At 39.2% G+C, this 23,620-nt stretch overlaps 1 protein-coding gene and 1 long non-coding RNA gene across 4 annotated transcripts in view; one reads left to right on the top strand and one right to left on the bottom strand.

The window, feature by feature from the left end:
- The window catches only part of opcml (opioid binding protein/cell adhesion molecule-like), a 436,379-nt gene that overhangs the window by 184,134 nt on the left and 228,625 nt on the right, over window positions 1-23,620 (bottom strand). The gene's annotated exons all lie outside the window — the stretch shown is intronic.
- LOC309715825 lies at window positions 3,124-6,937 on the top strand. The gene is made up of 3 exons (XR_014279314.1): window positions 3,124-3,192; window positions 5,401-5,556; window positions 5,986-6,937. It is a non-coding gene; the product is annotated as an uncharacterized lncRNA (long non-coding RNA).

Consider the following 23,620-nt stretch of genomic DNA (forward strand, 5'->3'; position numbering starts at 1 on the left):
TATGAAACATACGTCAGAGACATTATCCTAAACTGGACTAACAAAGGACCATGAGTACAACATGAAACGTACATTACATAGCGTAAGGCTGAAGTTCATTGATCATTGTAATCATAAACTTGTTGTTGAAATATTTTTACTGAACATGCAAACATCTGCTGATGAAATTGTGTTGATTTATTGGTCTGTTATGAAGCTATTGCTATTTCTAATGTGTTTTATCACTTTCTGATGTTTTCTTAATTAAACAATACATGTATTATTTGTTGTGTTATCTGTATATATATATATATATATATATATATATATATATATATATATATATATAGTATAGCAAATATGTTTAAATATTACTGTTTAAAACACTAATATGTGACATGTATTAGTAGTGATGTTGTGCTGAGGGTTAAAATGCCTTTTTGTCTTTTGGTAACTACAAAATGACAATAAACCATTAATATATGTCTATGCTGTGCTTGTATTTATTTTACCCTACTCAAATTCAATTTATGATGCATTTTATTTTGAAAGATTTAAAATGGTTTTTTAAAGAACCACTCAAAAAAGGTTCTTTAAAATGGTTCTTTTAAAGAACCATTTGAAGGACCTTTTTAAAAATGATTCTTTAAAGAACCATTTTTAAAAAGGTTCTTTGAAAAATCATTAAAGGTGCCCCAAAGAACCATTTCTTGATGGTTCTTTGGAGCACCTTTAAAGGTTCTTCAATGAACCACTGAAAGAAATGGTTCTTCAAAGAACCATTGTTTGAAAGGTTCTTTGTGGCACCAAAAAAGGTTCTTCTATGGCATCAGAGAGAAAGAACCACTTTTGGTTCCAGTTAGCACCTTTATTTTTCTGAGTGCAGTTGTTTCCAGATAATAGTCACACACTTTTTAAGTTTGCTTTAACAGGTTTTTCATATGTTATTAAATATCATCCATGATAATTTCTTACTTTATAGCCATTTTATAATAAAAAATTCTCCCTTCCAAATAACCTAGTGGCAGGCAATGTTTATATTAATTTGTTGCTGTCCTTGCACCATGTGTCTCTACCTGTTCAGTAGTACCCAGACTCAGAAATAAATAAACTGAATGATTTAGTATTCAATGTTAACAAGTAAAATGTAGTGATAGTCTGTTGTATATTGAAAATAAGAGATCCTAAATCCCAGCTGCTTTTCTGTTCCACTGCCATTATTCTATCTGTGTTAAAATGCTAAGCAGGAGTGACAGAGGCATCAATTTGTGTTCATTCCAATCATCCCAGCCACTGGAAACTCACATTTGGTCATCTTTCAATTAATTACCCAATGCCAATTTTAGACATTCCCCAAGCCACATGCCGGTGTAACCTTTACAAATGCTGTGTCCCAGTAATGGTTTATTACTCTGCTGGAGAAAATAAAATGAAACAGATGCAATAGTAATCTGATCTATATAAATCTTTGATATCAGATTATAATTTAAATAATGACACACAGAAACAGGAGAACTCACAATGTTGCAAACATTCAGTAACTGCCATTCAAGCTCAAACTGGAAAAAAATTGAAATCAAATAAATATGTACTGGCAAGTACATATTGTAAATATCTTCTGGTTTAGCTACATTTACACAATAAAACCTCATCCACTATTACATTTATTTTAATTCAACTTATGGGACTTTTATATGAAACCAACCTGGTGTTAGTGGTGACCTTTTTTCCTCTCTTAAATATGTAGCCTCACTGAGATGCGCTTTCATTTGTTCTTAATCTATATCTGCTGTAGATAAATAATATAATAGCAAGCATTTATTCAATAAATAAACCCAAAACCCCACTGCACTAATGATGTTAGTTTCATTTTGGTATTTCCTGTTTCTGTCCTGTATTCAGCTCGTTTGTTTTTTCTGTTGAGGTGCTTAAATATTGTTTTCATGTATTTAACATTTATCTTTATTTTGTGTTAACTGCTGTGTTTATTGTTTGAATAACCTATAACATAAAGTTCCATAAATGGATCAAATCCGTTCTATATCCACAGCTTGTTGATCCACTAAGTTAGTGGACTAAGATCTTTCCTAGTCTGTTTATAACCAGACCAAAAGCTTTCTGCCTAACCACTCTTGAGGAATTAAAGTAGGCCTAAAGTAAAGAAGGAGTGAGGCTGTGCGTTGAGCTTCCTACTTCAGCAAAGTAAAATGTGCTGTTTTTCCGTTACCAGTCCATCTCTATTCCATCTTTTTATAGTTTGAAAGGTTCCCACAACTTGAAAACTTTGACAGACACCAATACCTTAACAGAACCACCACCATTCTTTGGGATCCTAAAGTAATTATTATTTATTTATTTTTGTTGTGCAATTTAAATATGCATATAACGTCTATTTTTCTGTATATGTCTTATATGTCTTTATGAATATTATAAATATGGGTGAGTGGTTTTTATACTTTTTTATGTTTTTTGTGTTTTATTTATGATTCCCTCAGTTCTTATTTCTTTACATTTTATTATTTCATGCTTTCTTGTCATTGTCAGTCATAACACACATATGATCTTTTTCTTAGTATTTAGACCATATGAAACTCCCTGAATAGGATCCAGTAACCATCCAGTAACCATATGAAGAGTTGGACAGCACCAGATCCTGACATGGTTCATGCCTACTGGCTAAAAAAAGCTAACTGCACTCCATGAGCGTCTGGCAGCACAAATGAACCAGATGCTAAAGGGTGACACACACCCAGAATGGCTAACTGAAGGCACGACAGTCCTAAACCTCAAGAACGTCCAACTACTGACCAATAACATGCCTCATGGAAACTCTTGTCATAGCAGCTCAGATGAACTGGCACATGGTCAATACATCAAGGAAAAGCCTAGAAAGGAATCAGCAAGGACAAAACACCAGCTACTGGTACACTGAAAAAAATGCAATAGGGTGGTTGTTGAATTTGCATAGAATTACTTCATATATCCAGCATGACTAATTTAAATTTCACATCTAAACATATTTTTGTCTTTTAATTTTCACATATTCTTTAAGAATATTCATTCTTTTAGAACAAATCATGTTGAAAAGAAACAAGTTAGTTGTGTTTTATCCTCAAGCTCCGCCCCCTGGAAAGGAAAAATCAGCTGCACTGTCCGCCATTTTTTTCTCTCGCTTTGGAAAATCTACTACCATCTGGAGTTTTAAACTTGAAGGTAAATAAGATTTTAAAGCTAATACACCAGTGAGAAAGAGTGTAGACCCTTTATATATGTGGAATTTTACTGAGGTGTTGTTATTTTACAGGTATGTGGGCTATTTATCGAAAACCATGAAAGGCCAATGTTAGGCTCCAGTTAGCTAATGGTAACCGAAATTATGCGATAAGCAAATTAGTAATTAACATATATAATGTGAGTTAATATTGTTTTCTATATTCTTTCAGTCTAAATTAACAGACTATTACAAACTTGCATCGGTGTCTGTAGTAAGTGGTGGTACCTGCAGTGTCTTAACCATTAAACAAGCTAATGTAGGGCCGGGATATGACTAGTTTGTTGAAACATGTCTGCTGCCAATGTGACTGCTCACACACGGTAACATTACCAGCACATAGCCACAGCCGCTATAAACATGCTGAAAGGTCAATCTAGCTTCTGTAGTCAGCAGCTGGAAGACTCAACACAGACCCAAGATTCAGTGTAACGGTTATCTAAATGTTGTGTGTCCTGTTTGTAAGCCCAGAAAAATAAATTAAATAAAATGACGACCTTGAGCTTCAAGCTAATGTAAGCGTAATGCTATAGCATAAAGCGACTAATGCAATGATGAGGTTGTTAAATTAGTAAAAATACAGTAAATATATCCAACATGAATCATTTGTCATGGTCCTGGGTCGGTGACCCAGCGCTTTTAGTTCGTTATCATTTTCTTGATGATGATTGTTTAAGTTCTATGTGTTATATTCAGTCTGCCTCTGAGTCCGCGTCTGTATCTGTCTGTCTATGGTGTCACCCCATCTGTTTGTGAATCTGTCTGTTTAGTTCAATGTCTTGTCTGGTTCCATGTGTCTGAGTTTCCTGTTTTATTGTGAAGGTCTGTGTCATATGTGAGTGTGCTCAGTTTACGTTTCCCCTGTCCCGTCAGCTCAGATTCCTCCCAGCTGTGTTGCCATCCTGTCTCTCATCCCCTGATTACTGGTGTCTGTATTTAAGCCCTGTGTGTTCTTCTGCCTGTTGCCGGTTCGTCTGTGTTCCTCCGTGTCAGTCTGTGTTACTCGGTGTCCAGCTCGTCTCTCTGCCTCTCATCCCCTTTTGTATCATCTCAGGTTTGTCATTTAGCTTTCCCAGTTCAGGTCTTTAGTTTTGTCTTCCCTCTTGCCTGTTTGCCTTCTCACCCCTGTATAAATAAACTCACCGGCATCTTATCCACTGCCTGTATCTTGGGTCCTTCTTCTAACTCCACACGGCTCGCCTCGGCAGCCGTGACATCATTTATCTTTTTGGTCTAAACATAATTAAGTCTCACGCCTTTCACTTGTTTTAGAAGGATGTTCAGTTTATCAAAATAACAGAAAATAGTTATGTTTTCTGTTGAAACTCCACCCCCAAGGTGTGTTCTGCGAGGGAAAATTCACTGTGGCAGTCCGCCATTTTTTGTCTTCGCTTCGTTTACATTTGGCGCTGAGCTTTACTTTGTCGAGGTAAACTGAAAACTACATGTTTGAGAGGAAACGAAGAGAACATCCATTATATGGGGAAGTTTTTCTCATGAATTGCTGTTGAGCAACATAATGGAAAAAACAAGTAATTCCTTAAGTTAACTAACGATAATGCTAGCTTAAGCTGCGGGACGATATTATGTGCATTAGCTTTTTTTCAGTGTGTGCCCAATCACATTCGCTTGTTTTTTCTCAGTGAATACAGACTAACAAACTTGTGTCCATTTAGTTAACTGGTTGTACCTAAAATGTTTTAGTTAAACAGTTAAATAAGCTAGTTTGCCATGGGGTGGGTGGGTGTGTGTGTGTGTGTGTGTGTGTGTGTGTGTGTGTGTGTGTGTGTGTGTTGGGGGGGGGTGAAGATTTGCATATGTTATGTCACATTCTGTAAGGTAAATTTTCTGGAAAGGTCAAATTAACAAATTTAACTAAGTATTAATGAAAGACCTTGATGTGTATATGACAATAATAGATGTAGTTTCTGGGTCATTTGGCAGAACTGCAAAATGGCCAGAAGGAGGCAACTGCTGTGGTTGCAAACAGGCTTTGGCTGGTATGGAAGTAAGGGCAACTATGGAACTGCTCAGCAACATGGGACCCATAGCTAATAAATAGTAATATGACAAAAAATAACAACTTTGTGTGGATGTAACCTTGTGAGATTTGAGATTTGACAGCATTTTTTGACAACTTCTCTTTTTAGATAAATGCAGAGTTTAAGCGTATTACCGCCATGCCACTGCAGTCCAGATTACTCTCGCAGATAGATGTGCTATCTGACAAACTAATAAAGGTCTTCAAAAGGCGAGGAGGACAAATAGGAAGAAGACTGCAGAACATTCTGGAGCCCACGGCCCAGGTAAGAAAAAAAATAATTTGTGTATACACTTTAGGGGAAATAATAATTTTAACAAAATGCTGCTTGTCACTCTATGCCAGGAGTATGTTGAAAATCACCGGAGATTTTCACAATTTACCATGGGTGCGTTTTTTTGTTTTTTTTTTCTTTTACCTGCATTAGAACTATGTGTGGAGTTCATAGTTGAACACCTCTCTATGCTCTGACAGTATTCTGCTTCTTTGCATGGAGATTTCACTTCAGAAATGCATTACCTTTTTAAGCATTCTGAGGACTCAAATCACATGCTGTAATGAATCCATTTTTGTTCACCTAATGTGTTAGTGTTAACATTTTTTGGAATAGTGACACAGATTAAAATAAGATTTGATATAATGTTCTTTGACCAGTGTTCTGTTTAATTAGATTTTGGAATTCTGCATTTTCTAGGCCACAGATGAAGCCATTATCCAACGATCTAATAAGGAAACAACCATGGGAATTTACATCATAAAGTCAAGAGATGCCAATGGCAGTCCTGAGGACATCGGGATAGTCCTTGAAGGCCAGAGAGTCTGGCAGGATTTACATTATTATACCCTAGCAGCTGCAATGCTGTTTGGACTAATGTACACTTTGAACCTCACCTACCCACTGGAAAAGTATACCTTCGAGGTATTATAGAAACTGGTTATGGAGCTCAAACGGAACAGCCTTTCAAAGAAGGCCCAGGTTTTCAGGACCAGACTGTACGATTGAACAGTTTTCCAGTTATGATGTGGGAACAACATGTTTACCTCTTCGAATATGTACCATCCTTTCTTTTAAGCCAGCACTGGTAAAGTTGCAGTACATAGTGAAACTTATTTTTCTGGCACTTTTCAACTTGGGGCCTTTATTACTGCAGTTTTCACTTTTCAAGCCATGGCTCTTTTAAAAAAAAAAATTCTAACTTTGAATGTCCATTTTTCTCAATGGAAATGGTGCCTTGCACCAATTTCTCCAGTTTGCAATTTTTTTCCCAAGGTGCACCACTACAAACAGACATCGTGTAGTATTAGTGGTTGTGATGTTTAGTGATAGAAGCAAGCCAATACTAATCAGTTTAGGTCTCTTGGTTGTGTGCCTGTGGGTTATAATGTTATTTTAAGTCTCTTCTTTGTGTCATTTTAATAATTACACCCCTGTTGCCATATTACCTTATGGCTCTTACATTTAAAAAACTATTTTTTACATAAGCGCGATGTCATAAGGCCCCACAATGTTGAATTCAGGTTACAGCAGATAACTTTGAGGAATGTTGTGGAATGTTTTTCAAGAGATGCATTGTACAAATATGACTCATGTATATTTTGGAAGCCTGAATTGAAAGTCCATTGTTACAACTGTGTAGTATTTTCAAAAATACAGGTCATTTTTCAAAAATGTTTTGCTTATTTCTTTGATTGAGAGAAAGTGTACAGTGCATATGTCTGTGAAGGTTCTCAGTCATCCAGGTCATCGTAGTCAAAGGCGCTTGCAAAGAAAAGCGTCTGGACTTCTTCAAGCAACTTAAAGAAGTCCAGACGCTTTTCTTTGCAAGCGCCTTTGACTTTACAGTGTATACAGTAAGATCAGCCTTAATTTAGTTTTATTTATTGAACACTCAATTATATATTAGATTATATATTAGAAATTTGTTATAAAATAAAATAAGCTTACCATAAAATAATCTTGTCAATATAACACATAGAGTAGTCCAATACAATTAACACAAAAAGTTCATGTCTGATAAACAAGTGGTTTCTATAAATATTTGACCGGAATGAAAAACATAACAACAACATAAAGTCATGTTCGTGTTACCAGAAAAATGTGTGCAGGTATAACATAAAAAACTAAAGTTAACCAAACATAACTTAATTTCGTGCAACCGCTTAGAATAATTTTTTATGTTTATCCCACTGATTATTTTTTTCAGTGTAGATACAGTCACCCAAAATTATAAGACCAGACTCACCAGCCTGTGCACTGCTTGGATTCACTACAAAAAAGCCTGTGACTTAGTGCCCCACACATGGATCTTGGAATGCCTAGAACTGTACAAGATCAACAGGACCTTAAGAGCTTTAAGGTCAGCATAAATCTCTGGAAGAATTTTGTGTATATATCATATTGAATGATTCTGTAAATCCGTTTTTAAAAGAAAATCTACACATTTGTAATTACAATTTTGCTTTTTATATATATATATGCTTGTCATTACAGCAAGTGTGAACCTGCCTTGCCTTTATCTTTGTTTGCAGCAAGCACTCTCTTAACAAGACAGTTTATTTATCACACTTTGCTTGCCACAGTAGACTTTGCATAAACTTCTAGCCCAGCACGACAGCCGACAAGCAGAGGATCGACTTGTGGGTAGGGTGTAGGACTGAGATAAACTACCATATCTTCATTTCACTGTCAATGATGAGAAGCAGAAAGAACCTTTGACTGAAAACATACAGGTGTTGACAGATGATTATGGCGCTTCCTTAGTGAAAAAGGATTATTTGCCACATCACAGAACATCTAGAAGTGGTGAGACTTCTGCAAGATATTTGATTTGTCTAAACGGCTCACAAATACCTGTCAGTCACAACAACTGAGTGAAATCGCAGGTGGGCTAGAATGTGGTGAGACAGCTGGTGACACATTTCAGAACACATTGAGGGTTTGCACTCTGTTAGTTTGTGGATAATGAAAAGGGGGGGAAAACTATCCTTTTCAGCATCTACACGCAGCTGTTTTTAGATAATTATATAGTAAGATTATAGTCTGCTGGGAGAACTGGACATCAGAGGAGCTCAGTTCACAGTGTGACATAAAGAATTCTACAAAAATGCAATAATTTAAAAGACAAGAAGATGAAATGTAATAACATTTCTCCTTTTTTTTCTAGTCAATATCTGCCACCCAGATTTAGCATGCTGTGTACCTTTCTCAGGTGTTACATTATACTGCAGCACACCCAACATTTTTAAAAACATTTTCTCCTTCATATTTTTGAGGTCATTGTTACTTTTACCACTGCGGTCTACAGTTCTGATCCTGGGAGGAATCTCAGTATTCTTATTCTCAGAGATCAGAAAGAGAAGAATGTGGGACATGTGACTTTGATTCACTTTCACAACTAAGACTTGCCTTTGTTTGGCCTATTTTCTTGTACAAGGATTTTGCTCAGTGCTAAATTTGGTTGAAAAATTATTTTAAGCTGTCATGTGGCCATTTATTTAGGGATTATATTTACAGGTCCTGAAATCACAAAAAAACATAACCTGTAATGATAATGATACTGCATTTCTCTCTCTCATTCATAAGCTTTCTGCATGTTCCAATGGAAAGAAAAAACAAATGCAGGAACAAAAAGTGTACATGTGACGTGAATCTTTATTACACGTTCTGCTATTGTTTCGTCATTGTAAGTCAATGATGAGGCACATACTTGTGTTACTGTCGGGATCCTATCCTTTGTTTTGAGTTTTATGTTTTGTTTAATGTTGTATTCTTTACTTAGTTGTTCTTTGTTCTTTAGAGTTTAATATTAGCTACCTTTAGCTCCTGTTTTGTTTTCCATGACTTTATTTTGACCTGAGATTGTGCTTTCTTAATTTGTAATAATAGTTAACAAGAAAAAACCTTTAAGTGGATTAATGATAAGTCTCCATTTATTACATTAATTGCCCCCCCCCGTTTCATTACTTTCTGTTTTATTTTGCTAGTCTCTTGTTTCATGTGTGTTGAATATAAATTTGCTTTTCTGATTTTATAATCATTTTTAGACAAAGTCAAGTTCTGTAAAACAAGTATCTGTTAAGCTGTTTACTTACCTATCTAGAACTGGTTTTAAATATCACTCTGTGTCTGAACTGGGGTTTTTTTTGTTGCTTTTTATCCTTTCTTTTTCTCTTAGCTGTTTCATCAAAACATTAAAACTTAATCAAAAGATAATAGCAATCACAGCAACTATAGATAAAAATCAGAAGTCAATATACATCTATCCATTCTCTGTTGCTTATCCTTTTTCAGGGTCAGATGTAGACAGAATGCCATCTTCTTTACTTCAACCGTCATCTCCTTCATTGAAATCAAAATATGCAAAAAAACCCAAAAACTAATTTACTCCCCAGATTAGACATGTGACTCTCCCATCTCCAGACAGGTGACAACAACAGCAGCTCATTATAAGCTTGCATTATGCCAACTAATGTGAGGTTTCTGGAAACCTAAGTCATGAGGTCATGAGGTGCATGAATACCTATGGGGCATGAGTCTGAGTCTAACAATGTTAGATCCACTTGAAATAAACTTTCATTAAGATTGGCTAACAGAGACTAACGCAGGTAAAATTTCAAATAATAACAATAAGAATACAAATAAATAATGATAATTTAACAAAATACTAAATTATAAACCATCTTATTCTCCCATGTATTGAAGGTGACGTTATGATAAGTCAGTTAACTCACACAATTGGCATTTTTGTCAGCTTTCCTTCATGCCTTCAAAGAGATAACATTTTATTAATAATGAAAACAAAGCACAGTTTTACCACTGATCTACTGTACAGTGCTCTTCCTCTCACACCACTGATTTATCTGCAGCAGCTGTGCTACTTTTATTTTTTATTACTCATTTATGGTCTGTGTGTCAGCTGCAGGGGAGGGGTGGAATGGCAGGTTCAGGGGGCAGTGCCAGGGGAGGCTGGTCAGGACACATCTGGCAGTAATTGTGTGATTTTGCCTCTTCTATTTCAGTAGACACCAGGACCTATGTGCTGAGCTGTAAGCAGGAATCAGGAGCCTGGCTTAAAAGCCAGAAAGCGTCAGGCTACAAGAATTATCGCTTGCGTGTGCACTGAGTGTAAAGAGTCGAATCACTTTGGGTGACTTTGGGTCCTTCATCCTCCACCCTCTTTATATTTTTCTGATAGTAGGTTATACTTCATTTGTAAAGTCAGCCACTCAGTTATATTAGCGTGATTGGTCAGATATTGTCAATGCCACCCCTTACATATGAAAAACCCTGGGTTAACTGAGAAATTTGTTCTACTACCAGTCCTGACCACTTACCTGCTGCACTGAACCAGAGTTAGCGTAAGGCTAATTTCCATCTGAAGTCTGTTGCGTGCATAAAATAGCAAAAATGTTTGAGAAAAAGTAAATTGCAAAGCGAACAAACAATATCAATACACTCATAAGCGCGACACAAGGAAAAAACAGACATCAGTTTATATTAGTCTGAGTCTTTCGCCAAATATTTCAGTCTGTTTTTAAAGCTGGTCAAAGAGCTGGAGTTCTTAATGGCATCAGGCAGGGCATTCCATTGAGCTGAAGCTTTCAGTGAGAATGAGTGCCAAAAAGGTACAGTATCATCTTTAGTTAAAGATATCCTTTTAGATTTTATAGATTCTCCTGGGTAAAAGTTAATCAAATGAAGTGGCAGGAGGTATGACAGACAATTTAAAATCTTAAACAACAAATATGCATTGGAAAATAATTATAAATTTGATACTTGCATTAACACTGTCACCTGGATTAGGAATATTTCTAATTTCTAATTACTGATTAGTTCCTTTAACACTATCCCTAACCCTAAGTGTCAGGGATAAAATTCAGTATAAAATATCAGATATATGTCAGGAGTAGTGTCGTGGATGAGAGAAGGAGGACCCAAATGCTGGACTCACAGGTAGGTAGGTGAAGGTGGGCGTTTATTGCCGATGGAGTGAACAAACAGAACCGAGGTAGGAAATGGCTGGCTGGACGGCTGACTGAATGAACAAAAGACTAACTGGATGGCTGGCTGACTGAACGCAGGCGGAAACGACAACATAACATCACACGAACATCAATGACACAACAAGGGCTGAAGGGAAGAGAGGGCTTAAATACATAGACTGATGAGGATGATAATGAGAGACCGGTGAGTACACCGCTGAAAATAATCTGGCTAATGACACGAGACGAGCTGACACAGGAAAAGCAGGAAGTGAGAACATGGAAGTGGCAAAATAAACTGAACATGAACAAAACTGAAAACACTGGGTCACCGACCCAGGAACTCTGACAATATAAAATGTTTTCATGTCTAAAGATTAATACACATCATACACATAATACACATTTATTTTATACTAAATTTGGGTTTTCAGTTTAGTTTCAGTTAGTTTTAGGATTTATGAAATACATAGGAGCTTTTACCGTACAATACTCTGAAGACAGTTGAATCATAGTCAAGTTCAAATTTGAACTATATAAATTGAAAGATTTTCTTTAAAATATAAAATATTGTTCTGTTTTTTTATTTTATCATATTATTCTCATTTATTAAATAAATTTTTCACACTTTAGTTTTTAGCTCAGTTTTAGTTGACTAGAATAACCTTGATTAACACTAAGCCATTTCAAATCATTCATATTTGTACATTTGTGTAGTACTGAAAGACACATTTAATATCAGTCCAGTTGAAGATTATAATTTTATGTAGTAACTTCTCTTCCCTCACTCCCTTCGACAGACAGATTTGCACAAAGGTTTAACAAGACACAGACCTCAATCAGACAGTGGGCCAACATCAGTAATGAAAGCTGCACCAAGAGTGTGATGTTTAAAGTACAGTATTCATTTATTCAGTCCCTCTTTTCTTTCCTTTAATCTGCTTTGAGCTAAGATATATTTCACATTTCAGACATTTCAAAATTTGGCATATTTGTATTCTTTGTGATAACAAAGCAGCAATCAGTACAACAATACAGCAAGCTCTCATGAGGTTTTTGTTTGCTTGTTGTTGTTAAATGTCACAGTCTTTCTGTAAAACCTTAATGTATGAATATGTATTTTACTATAAATCAAAACACAAAACTCGTATATTGTCCTTTAATAAATACATGATATTCTGCACCTACAGTGTATTTTAAGGTTTAATCTTTTTTGTGCCATGTTTAATATATATAAAATATTACTAAATGTTATTTCTGTACTAAATCAATGTTTCAGTATTGAAACATTTGTGGTATAGGTTATAGTATGGGATTGTCATGATGCTTGAATTTCAAACTAAATACCAACACCCAGGAAAGTCCTTAATACCCTACACCTTTTTTGATACCATAAGTAAAATTTTGAGAAGTAATGGCGAACAAGTAATTTGAAAAAATAAGTTGCTAATTTTTTTTAATAAACTTTCCCAATTCTAAGGAATAAATAACAAAAACAACAAAATATATATTTAAGACTTAGAGTTTAGGGTTTTTGTTTCTTGAGATCATTTCATTAAAGAGTAAAAAAAAGAAAAAAGAGTGCTCACTATGAAACAACTGACTGCATTTTAAAAGTAACCTGTGAACTGGCTACAACCCAGTTAGAAAAACATTTTAACAAATCATTTTAGAGTAGAGAAGTTCTCATCTTGTCCACATCTGCAGCCTCTCTCTTATCCAGCATTCATACTGCTCTTCCTCAATCTGCAGCTCTTCACCTCCTCAGCTCTGCTCCTCACCCTGAGACTCGCTACTATGATCTGAACTTTTGGATATAATTCTGGACTTTCTACTCAGTTCGGCTACAGTTCAGCTTTACTACACTGTACAGGCAGCATCCTGCCCAGTTCTCCACATGTTCCTAATCTGCTCTGTGACGGCTCAACATTCCATTCATGACCCATAATTATTCATCTTTTATCTAACTACAGACAGTTACCGTGGCTATCGGGTGATTGCTAATAATTTAAGAGCTAATATCAATTTGTGTACCAGTCAAATTTAAATTTACGATCACTATTAAATATTAAATATTCAGTGTTGTAAATTCTTCCTAAACTGTTGTTCGCTGGTATGAACATTAACTATTTCAACTATTTCTGAGGGGGTTTGTGTAGGGAGGAGCTGTGTGCCTGCCAGCAGTGCAGCTCTGTCAAGTGTGTGTGTGCGAGTGAATGAGGCCAAGACGGCACTGTGTAAATAAATACTGTTGCAAATGACTATTTATTTTTATAATAATTTTTAGCTTCTAGTTATATTAAGTATTAATTTTTTTGACAACCCAATTGTATTAGCCTACCCACTGAAAGTTAAAACTGTGACATTTTAACATCTAACTGGTATATTTCTTTTTTTGTTCATGTAATGTTTAAAGATTATTACCCTGGATAGGAATAATTTTTTTGACAACCCAATTGTATTAGCCTACCCACTGAAAGTTAAAACTGTGACATTTTAACATCTAACTGGTATATTTCTTTTTTTGTTCATGTAATGTTTAAAGATTATTACCCTGGATAGGAATACTTCCTGCATTTTAAAGCATTAGATCACAGTTTGGATTAGATAGAAGAAAGATCAATGCATGGCATATGAATATCGCATAGAAAGCAGTAGGATGTGGCATGGTACACCTTTTCATTGGTGTACCATGCCACATCCTAATGCCTCCCTAGTAGGATCGCATAGACAAAAAAGAAAAAGAAAAAAACAATAGCAGAGCAGAGACTCGCTAATCCCCCTCTGTATGGATCCTTCAAAGAGAGGTAGAAAATAAGCAAAGCAATGCTAAGCAATGTGATGATGAGATTATTTTTAAAAATATATATATATTTCAGATTAGACTAGTTCATATCGTAAAAAAGAAGTATCACAAACAATCTTGTAAGTCTTGTAAGTCTGAGGAAAATTCTAAGTGTATCCTGAAAAGCCTCCTGCAGGTTTTTCATCATGGCTTTACTGTAATAATACCACAAATGAGCTGTATCCAAAGGGGTACAATAGGCTTCACTTTGCTTACCAGATCCAATACTTTGTCTGCTAAAGACAAAGATTCCATCCAATCTCACTTCTGATCCTCCTTAGTTGTAGCAATCACAACAACACTCTTTTTAGAACTCTTTTAACCTCCTAGGACCTGGCATCCACATATGTGGACATCACATTTTGGGATGTCTAGACCAAAATACAAAATTTTACTCTACAGGGGCCTGATAATCACTTATGAGGACATTATACTGCAAATGTTCTATTGAAATTTAAAACAAATGTCCTCATATGTCAATCTTGTTTTTGTCAGAGCTGCCATGAAAGAGTTCAGGTCTTAGGAGGTTAAACAAAATATCATACTGAGCACAATAACTAGCACAAACTCCAAGTAATTGCTACTATCCTGGACTGTAGTGGACTAAAAGACCAAATCATCAGGGTGCATTAAATGATTAACAAGAAGGTTACCCACCATACAACCAGTCCTTAATCATTTAACTTGACTGAAATATCATCAAGATACAAAATGAAGAAAACAGGGAACAATATTCCACATCGACTCATTAGATACAGAAAAAGTTTTTGATACATCCTTACCGCACTCAACTTGCATAGTTTGATGTGAGTACAAAAAGTATATCATTATAATTAGATATAAAGAGACCCCTTTGCTTTACAATTTGATCAACAACTTCTGATGGTTGACTGTGTCAAATACTTTGGAAGCATCTAAAAGCACATCAAAACTGATGTGCTTTTAGATGCTTTTACAGTTTCCTTCCAGGAATATATACATAGATCACTATTATACTCACTTTTAAAACCAACTGATTATAAGTTGTTATTATGCACTTCTCTAGGTCAGCCACCAACAGACACCAAATACAACAGGGTAACGAGTAGGGATGGGTATCGTTTAGGTTTTATCCGATACCGGTGCCAAACCGGTACTTTTGAAACGGTGCCGGTGCTCAAACGGTGCTCAAACCGGTGCTCAAACCGGTGCTTAAAGAATGGAGAACAAAAAATTGGTCCAAAAACCTCTCATGTTCAGCTGTTTTTTGTAAAAAGATAACAATGTTAGCCTTTTCTGCAGCTATGGGGCATATATGATATCACTCTTGGCTGGAAGCAGTGCTTAAACAATGGAAAAAACACAAACTTTGTCCTAAACCTCTCATGTTTAACTGTTTTCCACTTTTTCTTTGGTCATTTTAGCCTTCTTGGCCAGTGTGCAGGGATTATCTGCCATCAAACAAGAAGACAGCCGCATGTAACTATGATGATGTTTGCTAGTTCACCTTACATGCATTAATGTAATAACGTGGTTAGCCTACTCAACGTAAATTACACACGAACAACATTAAGCTACTCACGCAGAGAAGAACGGCTGCTGCTGCCATCATCATCCGTCATCATTTCTGCTACACTGGCAGGGCTAGGGGTCAGTACTCTACTCTTCGTGTTTTTGGGGGATGTTGCATAACAGGCAACCCACCCGCAGTAGATGTGCTCGGTGTGAGGTCTCGCAGCAAGCTATCAAATACGGCGCATTTCTGGGCTTTTAAAAAAAACGCTATGCGTCGCCAGGTGTTTCATCGGATTTGAGGTGTTACCTCCTTTGACAGTATCACAGTATCAGCTTAAAGCACTTGTTGCAGGCTGCTGAGTTTGCATATTTTGCTGTGAAGTACAGCCAGACTTTTGACCACTTCGCCTTGGACATTTTTAATCTGTAGCTCTGCTCTAAAAGAACGTACGTACCTGGGCCCGCCTACTATCCTCGGAAACGTAAAATGATTGGCTAGAAGTGTATCACAGCTCAGGAAAAAAAAGCACCGAAATGTGTGCTGCTTTTCGGTCTGGTTTTTACCGTTTATGTCAGAACACCGGTACCCATCCCTAGTAATGAGGGAATGGGGACCAGGAGAGAAACACATCTGGGATTAATCACACATAGGCTGTATCCCAATTCAGGGTCTGCAGCCTTAAAGGCCGCATTTTAAGGCCGATTACGTCACAGCGACGCGACGAAGGCTGTCCCAATTTGAAGGCTGCTCGAAATGTGGCCCTCAAATGCGTCCTTCATTTCCCTGAATTTTAAGGACGTGGCGGTGTAGACTTCGTGGCCCACCATATCCCAGAATGCATAGCGCGGCAGTGGGTGTGGATAATTTTGCCGAAAAAGAACGGCGGATGAGGGGCGCCCAAAGAGTAAACTTTAAGTAAGTACTGAATATTATGTCACTTATTTATTTGCAAATGTTTAATAACGAAGAACATTAAAACATTACTGTTGGCCACATGTCGGCAAAGTTATGTGACATTAGTGACATTTGTACTAACTTGGTTTTAAAGCCTTTATTTTAAAATATACGCCGTTCAATAGCTGACCTTAATCTTACAGAGAATGATCAAAGCTCATGTAGAAACAAACAAACAAATGAACAAATGATTTTCTCCTTCATTTCTGTTAAACAAAGCTGTATGAAACGTTTCTAGCTGTTAGTATCATGGTTGCTAGGCAACCTGGGCAGCGCAACGGGGGCTAGACCGTCCCATTTCACAAGCCTCACACTTCCAGCCTTAGCTGTCTTAAGTACGTGGCCCTTGAGGATCGTTTAGACTGCGTACTTTAAGGCTGCAGACCCTGAATTGGGATACAGCCACAGACACACGAGAATGGAAGGAAGCAAAACAGAATATACTAACACAAGATGAGGAACTATCAAAGTAAAACAGGAAACATATGATACATGCTGAGACAGGAAAAGAACATACATGAAAACACAGAGGCACAGCAGCAAAACCTAAGAACTAGAACTCAGGGGAAAAAAAAAAAAAAATATATATATATATATATATATATATATATATTAGGGGTGCAACGATATTCGTATCGATATTGAACCGTTCGATACAGTGCTTTCGGTTCGGTACGCATATGTATCGAACAATACAACATTTGTAATTTATTTTATCAACTTTCCTTCTGACGATGCTGTCTGTGTTGAGCGCTCAGTGAATCTGCGTTCGACTACTCCGCCTAGGCTGCACTGTCGAGCGCAGATCCACTGAGCGCTCAACACAGACAGCATAGTCAGAAGGAAGAGCGCAGGGCAAGCTAGCAAGACAGAAGTTAAGCTCTCCTTGCAACATTCAGATCTGGCGTTTGGAATTATTTTGGTTTTCATGTGACGTATGACCCTGAAGGTAAGCGAGTCATGGACTAAAGTAAAACAGTATGTTGGATGTGCCATGCAATGCTCAATTACATTGGTGGGAACTAGTGTGTTAGCGCAGTTAGCTCGTTAACGTGTTGGCCGTCTAGCCCCATGCACGGGGCGATTGGCGGTAGCTCGTTAACGGAGATTTGCCGTGTTGTGGCGTTAAGGTCATTTCAACGAGATCAACCTGAAAGCACTAGTGGGAACACAACGAATATGACTGCACATTTACGCCGACATCATCCTAGTGCAAAGACAAAAACAACAAGCATGCTACTAACTTTAGCCGAGTCATTTAGACAGCTGTTAGCACATGATTCTCCTTATGCTGCTGAGAATATAGCCCAGAAGAAGCGGATAGTATAGCTTTTATTTTGGAAAGAGCCATTTCTCTGTAATAAACTCTCTTTTCCAAAGATGAGTGATTCCTCAATCAGATACAGGGCTTGCAATATCGCTAGCCCGACGTCCAGGGGCTAGCGATTTTTTTCAGTCGGGCTACCAAAATCTATCTCTTCCCTGCCCGTCCGGCTATTGTAGGAAGGAAAAATATATGTCAATGCTTTTGCATTCTTTCAGAAATGTAGCTGGGTAATTATGTCATTGGCATTGGTGAGCCACTGTCAATATGTGACATATTGTAATCGCGTTTGAATTTGCGCTTGTTTTTTTGCTTTCACTTTGCAATCGTGCGAACTGTGTATAGAGAGCGACAGCACTGATCTGTGAGTGATGATAATTTGTGCACCAATTCCTCTGACATCGTCTTATTAATCGTTAGCTTACTATGCAAACATGACAAGTGAAATCTCCCGCAGCTTAAACATGTGAGAGGTTGATCGCGCAGAGAATCGCTGAGCTTATGTGAGTGTGTGTGTAAAAGCAACACGATATATATTTTAGTTCTGCTCAGCCAAATAAGACAGGTCAGGGTGAAGAAGTGACCGCCAAAGAAAAGCTTACCACAAAACGGAGAAGTTATGACAAATCAGACTATAAGGCAAAAAGAAAGTGCAGCTTTATGGTTTCATGGACAAAAGAATTTCTGTGGCTGCAATATGACGAGCTAAATAACCAGGGCTGCACATAAGTGGTCCGCAGGTGCGCATTCGCTGTCAAAATAAAAAACACGCACAAGGGTTAGGGTTAAATTTAAAAACTGTACTTTTGAGTTGGTTGTCTGTCCCTATGTGTTAGCCCTGCGACAGACTGGCGACCTGTCCAGGGTGTACCCCGCCTTTCGCCCTATGACAGCTGGGATAGGCTCCAGCGCCCCCTGCGACCCTGAAAAGGATAAGCGGAAGCGAATGGATGGATGGATATATATTTATAATTTTAATAAATGACAAATTAAAAAGGCATGAACATTTTTTTTGTATCGAAAAAATATCGAACCGTGACACCAAAGTATCGAACCGAACCGAACCGTGAATTTTGTGTATCGTTGCACCCCTAATATATATATATATATATGTGTGTGTGTGTGTGTGTGTGTGTGTGTGTGACAGAAAAAAACACAAACACACCGAGGTCAAAAAGTTGTCAAAAAATTGAGCTGCCACAAGAAAATGGGAATAAATTGTAAATTAATTCTAAATTCCAAGTTAGACCCAGAGGCTGAGATTGTTTGGAAATGGTTTTATACAGTTTGGCTTTTATCTAAATGTCATGTAGTCTCCCAAAATTTGCTTTCAGAGTTGTTTTGGTTTCAAATACATACAAAGGAGCAAAGGAGTTTTGTTATGTGGTTTAGAATATGTCACATCGCTTCACACATGTCTTAGCTTGCACAAAGAAATACTGGGATCTTTAACTCAGTTGACATCACACTAACATGTGTGACGGAGACAGAATAACTACCAGAGGCTGATATATAAAACTGCTCTGTGCTCACAGATGTCAATTCGGCTGGGTCAGAGATAGCCAGATTTATCAGTGATACAGCTGTCCGTCATCCCATGCAATCAGTTTTTCTTATCTTTCATCAATCTGAATTACTACTGACATCTGATAACTTGAAGCAAATCCCACCCCCAGGGCTCTTGGTTGTGCCATACTTTTCATTTCACAATAACTGGGAGAAAGAGACTGTGGCCACGATCTATTCTGCAGGCGGATTCATCGACTGCAGGATAGCCATGACCATGATATGTAAGTCAGTCTCTTCATCATGTTGCATCTTGAATTGTAAACCTGATCCAGCATGGAGCTATGTCTCTTTCCATCCCTGGCCCAGGTTGCTGAAAAACTGCAGTGTTACTAAGAATATTCAAAGTGAGGCTAGCTGCACCTTGAAGTCTTGAACCTAAATGAGTGACAAGTGCAACTCCACAGGTGGTAATGGAAAAAATAAAATAAACTCTCTAACACTAAATGCAGATGACTGATTATTTTGAAATTAATTGGGAGTCTGTGCTTTTTTGTCTTACTTTTACTTTTTTGTGCCATTTGATGTCTAACGTCTTCTTTATATTTTTAACCAGGTACTATTTTCATAAAGAAACGACAGATGCTGCAAGTGTCCTAATACTTTACTTATATCTCAACTCTGAAGTCACAAACTACACACAATTAGGACACTGAAAACACCTCAATTATTTTTTTTCAACTTGAGACATTGTTAGATCTAACGGATCAAAGATTTTAAACTATACTAAGATTGATATGTAATACTGTCATTTCATTATCAGTTATCAACCATTTCCCTTTAACAATACACACACACACACACGTAGTGGTTAGACTACACGCCTTTGGAGCAGAGGATCGCAAGTTCGATTCCCGCCTGGGGCATCTGTATCCAGTACGGGTCCTAAGGCTAGACCCCCTATGCTAAGCAAACCTACCGCAGACATGAGCAAGACAGATAAATATGAAGGCATGCCAGCTTGGACGTCGCCCGATCAACAAGGTCCGCATCAGGTGTTGAGGAACCAGGGCACCCTGACGAGAAGTGGGCTACTGGAACAAGAAGGCATCGGTGGGCAAGAGACGAAAACAGGGCGTTGTTGGAATGCTACTACGCAAGAAACCCTGGCGGAAGGGGTTACATGAATAGGATGAGGGACCTATGGATTCTTCGATACCCAACATCCACAATGACGGCGAAACAACTAGTAGCTCAGTGTTCCAACATTCGAAAGAAGGGACTGCTCTCACAGCTTGAGATTGACGAGGTACAACATAAATGCTACGGCAAGGGGGAGCCAGGTCAGGGGGGAGATATTATCACCCCCACCTGAGATTGGGTACCAAGCCCCAAGTGCAATAGGAGAAGGATCGTTGAGTGTGAGAGGAACTGACCTGAAAGATAGGATCATGGCCAAGCATGAAACCTGGACCCCCCATGGCCGGTTGCCAAGATTACGTGAAGTACCCTCAGAAGGTCTGCTAGATGATGTTAATGCAGCACTATGAATGAAACAGCTTTTATTTGTCACTAGCAGGTTGCCCTGTAGCGAGATGGAACCCCCCCCCCCCGACCTTACACACATAACACAGACATCACACGGGGTTACAAGTCGGAGATCGGTAGCGTTACAGAAAAACACTGAAATGTACACAACAACGGGAAGGTACAAGAGGAAAAAAAGAGACCTCCACTCATGCTGTGCTTCCATGGTAGGACAGCACGAGAACAGGAAACAAAAAAAAAACTCCTCTGCACAAAGCACATAAATGTCCACAGCACAACAGTATGGAAGACATGACAAGCCACAGGGATGGGTAGGGGATGAGGAGTAACCCCAGGCAACACAGCAGCCATCCTACGACGGCGCCGTCATCTATTCGACAGCACGGGCCGGGACCCGCCTCGTGTTCCCAGGGGGCAAGAAGCATCGAAGGCGTTGGAAAGGGAGGGGGGATGAGTGAGTGCTTATCAGTGTAAGTGTATGTGTGTGCGTGTCCATAGTTTAGCTGAGACAGTGTCCTTCGGCCTATCAGGCTAAGTAAACAGTCCTCCAGCCAATCCAGGTGTCCTTGCATGGGACGGGAAGAATAGCCGTAACATAGTCATTATCAGGGAGTGATTGTTCGGCTCCAGCCTTGGGCCAGCAGCTGACGCGTTATGGGGGGTCCGCAATCTCGATGTTGATTTTGTAAATTTCCATGCGAGCAGCCAAGAAGAATTTTCAGGCTGCCCTAACACTCCGACACTGGCCTCTCGATCTCCCGTTGGAGAGCCGCGAGCCTCCCCATGATGGTATCAAACTTCTGTTCCATGGTGTTGTCATTCTTTTGATTCTGAGACCTCACAGCTGCAGTGATCCGTTCCGCGATGTCTTCCAACTGTCGCTCAAGGGTCCCATTTTGAGCAGGCCTCTCTCTGATGTATCCCCCCATACGCTCAATGTTGTTACTTTGAGCCTTCACAGCCGATGCAAGCGTCTCCAAGGTGTTGACCATATTACGTTCGTTGTGAGAGGTCGCGCCTCGTCCCATCGCTTCGATTCCAGCGGGCAGCCTTGTGGGGGTTTGAACAGCCGGTTCTGCTTTCTTATTTCTCCGATAAACCAGGGCTAAGCCAACTCCGATCAGCAAAAACCCTGTTATCACGGTTCCGAATAGATAGATATCTTCAGCGTCCTCGATCGACAGTCCCGCCAGGCACATGACCCTCCAGTTCTGCCACCCGTCCATCGTGTATCCGGCAGGGAAAGTCCCTCCAGGGCACTCAGGCTCTCCCGAGCCCAGACTTCTCGTTGAGAAAAGGGTGTCAATAGCATTCAGAGACCAGTTGATCAAATCCATAATTCTCTTTTAGGCTTTAGAGAACGACCGTGTGAGTCTATTCCAGGGAGAGTAATGCATACGAGACAAGACAAGGACATAGAGGCTAAGCAGGAAAGATAAGGGTGAGGAGGAGAGGAGAAAAGTGCAACCGCCTTCGCTGAGAGCCACAGCTCACAGCCTTGGCCACTACGGACGATACCTACAGCCACGATTACCGACACTAACAAGCTGAACTACAATACGGCAGCAGTGATCAGTGAGATGCTTGGCTGCCAGTTGAACAGCCACAAGGGACAGTACCCTCCATGGAGAAGGAGGCTAGAGTCTAAGATCAAGGTAGCACGGAGGGAGGTTAGCCAACTATCGGAAGTACAGGAAGCTGTCCATACCTGAGGCCTTGGAAACTGCCAAGCAACGACTCACAGCCTTGGCCAGCCACTTGAGGAGGTACACCAGAGAGATAGAAGGCAAGAGAATAAACCAGCTGTTCTCAACAGAACCAGCCAAAGTGTACTCTCAGTGGCAGAGGAACAATGTGAGAACAGCACCACCAAGGCTGGAGGCAGAACAATACTAGAAGAGCATATGGGAGAAGGACACAACCCATAATGGCAATGCTCAGTGGCTAGTGGATCGGAGGGCAGACCACAGCAACCTCCCTGAACAGGGTCCAGTAACCATCACAGTGGCAGATATTCAAGAAAGGGTCTCCAGTATGAAGAGTTGGACAGCACCAGGCCCTGACATGGTTCATGCCTACTGGCTGAAGAATCTGACTGCACTCCACGAGCGCCTGGCAGCACAAATGAACCAGCTGCTAGTTGACGAGAGACACCCGGAATGGCTAGCCGAAGGCCGGACAGTCCTGATCCTCAAGGACCCCCAGAACGGGCCGGTCCCCTCCAACTACCGACCAATAACCTCAGCACCACGTGGAAGCTCCTGTCAGGCATCATAGCAGCTAAGATGAACAGGCACATGGGTCAATACATGAGCCTGGCACAGAAAGGGATGGGCAAGAATACCAGAGGCACAAAACACCAGCTAATGGCAGACTGGCAGGAGATGCTCTGTCCCCACTGCTGTTCTGCATAGGCCTTAACCCCCTCAGTGAGATAATTGCCAAGACTGGCTACGGATACCGACTACAGAATGGAGCAGTTGTCAGCCACCTCCTGTACATGGATGACATCAAGCTGTATGCCAAGAGTGAACGAGACATCGATTCACTGATCCACACCACCAGGATATACAGCAATGACATCGGAATGTCGTTCGGGCTGGAGAAGTGTAGTCGGATGGTAACAAAGAGAGGGAAGGTAGTCAGAACGGAGGGGATCGAACTACCAGAAGGCA

The sequence above is a fragment of the Aulonocara stuartgranti genome (assembly GCF_965226115.1).
Source record: "Aulonocara stuartgranti genome assembly, chromosome: 10".
NCBI lineage: Eukaryota > Metazoa > Chordata > Actinopteri > Cichliformes > Cichlidae > Aulonocara > Aulonocara stuartgranti.